Genomic DNA, 7,761 nt, shown 5'->3' on the forward strand with positions numbered 1-7,761 from the left:
CAAGAAGTAAACCAAGCAGGGTCGTGACTCAGAAATTAAAGAACACGGGGTCAGGAGACGAGGTCAACCACGACGAAGGCATTAGCTTCTCTCCTCCCGACCCTCCAGAGACGTCCCGCTCCTGGCCTCCTCTGACCACAACTATCTGCAATTCGGGTTGAAAGCCATTGAGGGAGGAAAAGCCCCGGCGAGGGCGAAGCGACCAACCCAAACGAACCGCGCAGCGAGAACCACAGGCTCTTCTGACGCGCGGGGCCGACGACGGCGCGCACCTACCTCCAAGAGCGCCGCCGGGCCTCAGGCGCCCTCCAGGACCCTGCGGGGCAGCGCGGCCTCGCGACCGGTAGGCTTCGGCGGGCGGGGAGGGCCGAGTCGTGTTTAAGAGGGCGGGCGGGAAGGCGGGCGGGGCCGCGAGGGTTAGGGAGGGCGAGGATGGGGAAGGGACGCGGCCCCCGCCGGTCCCCGGGTGGGTCTCCTCCCCGCCCCACCGCAGCCATTGGCTGAGGCCCGACTAGCCCCCGGGCCCCGGGGGGTCGTTCACTCAGCTCAGCTCTCCAAACCCTCCCTGGGAGCCTAGCAGAGCGCTCGCCGCGCGCTTTCTGGAGGGGCACGTTATTGCTCCACGTTTGCCTGGAGGGAGAGAAAAGAGGCTGGGCAAATGTTTCCCAGGGGCCCCAAATAAGGCCCTCTGTGCACACACCAACCCTGAACAGGCGTCCGTCTGGCCCGGACCCGTAAGTGGGGTGCGCCCCTGCCTCTCGGCTTCAGGTGCCCAAGGGACGAGCCTGGCCGAGGGCGGGATCAAACCCTCCCCAGGACCACAGGTGGATGTTTGTCCCTGACACGTCGCGGAAGCCGGGCACCGCCTTTCGGGTTGGGAAGCGGCGCCACGCGGGTCCCGAGCGGTGACATCTGGGCACTTTGGGCTCGGCGTCCCCCGACGCCTCACTGATGCTGCCCGCGGACGTCGCGCCGCCCCGGCTGTCCCTTTCCCCCGGAGGGCGCACGACCTCGGGAGACTTCTCCCTTTTTCCCAAAGGCCGGAGACCTCCAGACCCATCCCGGGAGCTCAGTGGCCGCATTTTTATTTTCCTTGCCAGCAACTGAAGGAGAGAAAGGAGCATTTAGACCCATTCACATTCAGAGATGGAAGCACCTAGGGTGGGGGAAACCTTATGCCGGGTGGCCTTGGCCGGGGTCCTCGCCATCTCCAGCCGCCGCGTCCTCTTTGCAAAATGGACGCAGTATCTGTCTCCGCGCGTGGCTGTGAGGGCTGAAGGAAAAGTGCAATCCCTCAAGCGGCCCTGACCTTGGCGAGGGGAAAGGAAGACGCATTCACCGGGGAAAGGGACGCTGACAAAGTTCCTAAAACCGACGGAGGCGGAAGCCGGTGGCTGAGCACGGCCTCCAGCGTCCCTGCCCCCGACCTCCGAGGGCGGCCGCGGCGGGGACGCCCCACTCACCGCGCCCGCCAACCCTGATGTCGCTGGGCGGGTCCCCACTGCCGGCGCCCAGTCCCCTTTCCCAGTTGCAGGAGTACCTCGGCGGGGCTGCGTTATTTTCTTCACCGGGTGGGATGACAAGGAGCAGAGCGTTTCCTCTACTATTTTGAGGATATAAACCCCCCTCCACGCCCCTCTCGTTCTTTTTATCTTGCCTAATAAAATCGGTTGAAGAAGTGATGAGGACCCGTCGAATCTTGTCCCGAGCGCCAAGCACCTCTGGGGAACGATCATTTTCTTAGACAAGCAGAATCACTTCTGCTGCCTTCTTCCGGAGGCTCTCCTTCCCCAGGGCTCCGAAGACCCACTGCCATTAACTCCCTTTTGCTTCCTCCAGACCTCACCCGGAGGATTTAAATACTGATCCGCCGACGCATTGGTGGTCGGTGGGGGGTAGGTCCTCAGCAGCACATTTTCTATTGCAGTCGCTCGCTGGTTGTAGTTTTATTTTAGCAGAAGCAACGTGAACCTTCTCTTAGATTCATGTTCTGCAAAGAATGTAGAGTTCATTGTATTTTAAAATATTTTTTAAAATTATAAGACTTGCTTGTTTAAATAGTTTAAAGAAATATATATATATATATATATATATATATATATATATATATATATATATATATATATAAAGTAAGAGTGGGAATTCAGGTCCTCTCTTCTCCACAAGTAATACTGATTAACCGTTTGGTTAACTCCCTACCCCATTCCTCTCTCTTCCTCCCTCCCTCCTTCCTTCCTTCCGCTTTCTTCTTACATACTTTTAAATTGTTAATACAGGTAGCTTATTTAAACAAAATTTGATTATGCTTTTTCGCTTTTCTGCAATTTTTCACACTTAGTAGCTACTAATCATCTTTTTCCTATCAGTGCATAAGGATTAACTGTTCCTTATAGTGGCTGCACGGTATAGAACTTCCTTTTATGGGTGTGCCATTACTTACTTGGTTTGTCAGCCACATCTTGGAAGAAAAGTGATTTCCAGTATACAAGCACTGCTTCTGGGAACCTTGCTATACAGATACATCTAGGCGTGGCTGTGCCTGTAGGATAAATACCCGCATGTGAAATTGCTGGGTCAACAGGTATCAACATTTAACAGTTTGATAGGTACTTCAAACCATACCAATTTACACCTTCACCAACAATGAGTGTACCTGCCCTCCCCTAGCACTGAATATTGCCAGGCTTTTAAAGTTGCCCATCTTTCACGTGAAAAGTGGTATCTTATTTTCACTAGCCCTGTGGTCATTTATCTAACAAGCTTTTTTTGAACTCTGAGCTATTAATGTGCAGGCGCCAAGCCAGTCACAGGGAATACAATGGGTGAGCAAAGCAGCTCCTGGTCCCCATCTCCATGGAGCTAACAGTCTTTAAATGAGAAAAAAATATATTTTGGTGATTCTTTGATGAATGTGTAGCTATAAACTGTGATGGGAGTGAAGAAAATATAAAGTATAATGAAAGGAGAAGAAGCATGTCCTGACTAAGGAGACAGGGAAGGCTCCCTGCCCTATAAGATCAGAAGGATGTATAGAAATTAAGGGGATGAGAGCAAGTGGTATTCCAGATAACAGAACAATGGTGCCAAGACCCTGAAGTCTGGAGGGAGCACAGCTGCACAGAACTGAAAGGTTCCTGGTGTGGAGGAGACAGCCCTGGGGGAGGTTGGAGAAGCAGTGGAGGCCAGGTCTCGCTGGGGATACTTGTTATGGTTGTTAAGGATCTCTCCACCCTGACTTGCAAGTCTTTCTTGAAGGAATAATAGGAAGTCATTGCAGACATCAGTACACTTCATTCCTAACTATTTTCAGTAGACGTACTCTTCTGGTTTGCCAATGCTGCCGTTTTGCAAAATACCAGAAATGGATTGGCTTTTATAAGAGGAGTTTATGTGGTTACAAAGTTACAGTCTGAAGGCCATGAAAATGTCCAGATAAAGGCATCAACAGTAGGATACCTTCACTGAAGAGCACTGATGGTGTCTAAAAAACCTCTGTTAGCTGGAAGGCACGTGGCTGGTGTCTGCTTGCTCCTAGGTTGCAGTTCAAAATGGCGTTCTCCAAAATGTCTATCTCGGCTGCAGCTCTGAGGTCCTTCTATTTGTGAGCTTTTATAAGACTCCAGTGAACTAATCATGGCCCCACACTGAAAGGAGGGGGCCACACCTCCATGGAAACATTCAATCAGAGGTCACACCCTAACCAAAGGTGTCACTCACAGTTGGGTGGGTCACATCTCTATGGAAACAATCTAATTCCAGTATCCCACGAGACTGAATTAAAAGATCATGGCTTTTTCTTGGGGGACATAATATATCCAAACTGGCACAACAGGCTTCACTAAAGAATGGCTGATGGCATCCAGAACACCTTTGTCATGTGGGAAGGCACGTGGCTGGTGTCTGCTGGTGTGTGGTTGTATTTCAAAATGGCTTTCTCCAAAATGTCTCCTTTTAGGTGCTCTTCGGGCACTTTGTCCTCTTAGCTTCTCCAGAGCAAACTCTGTGTTAGCATCTTAAAGCGTCAGTAAGAGTCTCTCTAAAAGTCTCTCCCAGCTGCTCTCTGTGTGATCTCTCTTTAAAGGACTCCAATAAACTAATCAAGACCTACCCTGAATGGATGGGGTCAAATCTCCATGGAAACATTTAATCAAGAGGTCACACCCTAGTCAAAAGGATTAATCAATCTGCCCCCATAAGACTGCATTAAAGAAGATGGCTTTTTCTGGGGGACATAATATATACAAACCAGCACACATACCATTACCTAAAGTTTAATATTTGTTTACATTTCTTTTTTTTTTTTTAAGATAAAACTTAGATGTTAGGAAATGAACACATCTTCAGTGTACCACAAGTTTTGACAATAGCATAAGCCATAGAATCCCCAGTGCCCATCAAGATGTAAAATGCCTCACCCCAGGGAGTCTTTCAAACCCCTTCTCAGGCAATCCCTGTTCCCAATCCTTTCCGTTCCACCCCAACTGTTCTATTTAGTTCATCTCCCATCGATGAGTTTTCCTGTTCTATAACTTCCTATAAATGGCATTGTGCAGTATGTACTCTTTTGTGTATTGTCAGAGCCATAGCCCTTTGACAGGGAAAAGTTTTGATGCACTCTGAAAAAAAAGCATACAACAACCTGAACATATTCGTATCCCATAGCAGGGGGCAATTATCTGAAGCCCCTTTGGAAGGGTTCAAATGGACCTCAAGGGTTTGGTTCTGTCCATGCTCCACCTTTAAAGTTTTGCTTTTGGCAGGCATATATTGATGGCAAGTGAGACAGCCTCAGCAACTTTTCCAAAACCCCTGCATCAGTGTTGTTTAGAATGGCAGCCAAAGTATCCTTGTGATGGCAGGAGGTCTCACACAGGACCTTAGCAAGGTTTTCACTGGAGAGGCTCTGGGGCTTCCAAGAAGCCACCCTGAGAATGCCAAGAGTACCTTCACATAATTACATCCAGATTCCAGATATGTCCTTTTCTTTGATAGTGGCCTAAATTTAGTATTCTGTAATGGCAACTTTGAATCCCTCCAAAGTTATGGGTTTTTTTGGTTATCTCGGGGTGCCAACACTTGTGTAAGGGCTGCCTGCTTTGGTAAATGACTGGAAAAGTTATTTCCCTAGGCATCCAGATCACCCTATATGCTGCCTATTTCCTTTGGTAGCATTAGGATATTTAGAAGTTCCTTGACCTTGAAGGGGATCCCTGCTAAGCTTAGAAAGCCTCACTGTTTCCAAAGCACTGGAAAGTCATGGATGACCTCAAAACCTCATCGACACTGTGTATATTAACTCTTTTTACTCCAGCTAGTTAGCAGGCAATCAGCTTTGCCATCCAGGTGATAAGGAACCATATTCTAAGGGTAAATTGAGGTCTGTAATGGCATAGTGAGACTGACAATTTCCTTTCCTGTCTGTCAGGTTCAAGTATGGATGTCCAAAGGCATTCCTTGAATGAACACACGGGGCATGCCAGTTAAGCATTTTTCCTTCTTCTCGGATGGAAGGAGAGTAGCCGGGTTCAAAGAATTACAGTGATCAGTAAATGTATGTATGGGAGAAAGTAACAATATCTCATGGGACGTAAGCTGGCTCAGCTAGAAACGTTGTGCACTTCATTAAGTAGCAAATACTGTACAGCTTGGGGCATGATTGGGTTCAAGAAAGATCCCAAAACCTTGTTGGTGGAAGTGTCCAAGAGTTGACAGTAAATGCTATAGCTTTGGAGTAGATAGGTCTTGCCACTGGATCAAGAGAGAGATTGCAATAAGCTACAAGTGGTTTTCATGCATTTGAGTTAAAATACCAAGGGCCTGAGCAGATCATTTATGAACAAACAGGGAGAAAGGTTTATGCTAAGTTAGATAGATCTAGGATAGGAGGTTGTTGAAGACCTAGCTTTAGTCTGCAGAATGCCTCTTCATGTTTGTTTTCTAAGGAAAGGGGTTCTGTAGATCCTAAAGGAGAAGCAATTTTAGAAATGTTGGCAACTCCCTGCCTATAATGCTCTATAAGACCTAAAAATCCTAACTGGTTTTTTAGTTAATAGATCTAGGGAAGTTCTGGATGGTTTATACTCAATAAGAGGTAAGAGACTTGCCTGAGACAAATCATGCCCTCCAAAATGAACCTGTTGCTAAAAAAAACTGCAATTTTCCCTTTAAGCCTTGGGTCCTTTTGTGCTGAACTGATAGAAATAGTTAGATTTCATGTTAGTGCTTTTCTAATCTTTAGAGCAGAGCAAAATCTCATCTACTTAATGAGTGAAAATTATAGAGGAACTTTAAGGTCCTTGAGAGCCTAATTAAAAACTTGGGAAAAGCAAGGAACCTCAGTGAATCTCTGAAGCTTAACAGTCCATGTATCCTGTTGGTTCCTCCAAGTAAAAGTGAACAAGTAGTAACTGAATTTAAGGGAACAGGCTCTAAAGAAGGCAGAACATAGTTGCACAACTGTAAAAGAGATGGCCTTGAGTGGGATTGGGAGAAAGAAGAGTATGAGGACATAACACCTATAATTATCTGGATAGAAGGTATTATCTTATTGATAGCCCCAAGATTATGAATAAATCTATATGCCTGTTCATTGAGTTACTTAATAGTTAAGATGGCCGTGTTATAAGGACTAGTGCAAGGTGTCCTTTGTTAGTCCTTCTACTATAGGCCTTTCATTCTTTCTTTGCTTCTGGCTTCAAAGAGTATTGTGCAAATTTGGGTAAAGGTTTGGATCAGCTCAGCCCCAGGAATGCTGAAAATATTGGTAAAAAATTTTTAGTCCATTAGGAGTCTGGTGCCTCACAGAGATGTTTGAGTCTGATTTATGTATTTGTATCCATACTTAGCTAAGATCTGGTTATGAATAGGGACACCCTTAGGAATTTCAAGGAAGAGGCCTTTTGAGGAAAATGTAATCTGACAGTTTATTTCCATAATAAATCCTTCCTGATAAAGTTGGCTGGTTTGGTATCTCAGAGGAACAACATGTTTTTAGTAAAAAGACCAGTAACAGTAGCTGGGATATAGGGAGTGTCTGAGGGATGTTGGAGGTATCTTGCGTTGTTCACTGACTCCAAGAGAGAGGGATAATCCTAGTGTTAGGGTTACTGTTGAAAATGAAGCATGCATAACTTGAAGAAATTGTGAGTGTAGCCAAGAATAGTTAATGACAATTCCTGTGAGTTTTAAGGGAAGAATTGGAAGTTGGGTGCTACCTTCTCCCTTGGAGCCTATCATCTGTCAGATTTTTCCTCGCCAAAAGCTGGACAATTGGTTTCCAGCATCCCTTCTGTTTATAGTAGCAGCAAATGTCCTCATCAGTGGGCATCTTGCTGAGAGGCATCAGGAATATGCAGTCATCAGTTGTTTAATTGGAACAACATTAACTTGTTTAAGGTCTTACTCTGTTTTTGTTCTGAGGCCTTCTCAAAAGGTTTGGACAAGTGCTATAGGTCAGTTACGGGAGCTATTTTCTATTCTAGACTTTACCAAATCCCTGATTTCTGGCTTAAGGCTGTTCATAGAAAATAAGAATAGTATGGCAACAGCATCTACGTGTTCATCTATTGCAGTATGTTGTCTGAAGGCAATTTCTAACATTCTCAATGATTTTTTTTTTTTTAACACAATTGATGTTTGGTCAATCTCTACACAAAGTAAAGTAGGTATTGCCTTCAGTAAAGCCCATCTTGTGCTTTCCTAAGCCCATGTTCTGTTGGATACACATCAGGAATCCATAGATTTTCCCCAGGTCCTTCCACT

Source organism: Choloepus didactylus, chromosome 14 (genome assembly GCF_015220235.1).
Source record: "Choloepus didactylus isolate mChoDid1 chromosome 14, mChoDid1.pri, whole genome shotgun sequence".
Taxonomy (NCBI): domain Eukaryota; kingdom Metazoa; phylum Chordata; class Mammalia; order Pilosa; family Megalonychidae; genus Choloepus; species Choloepus didactylus.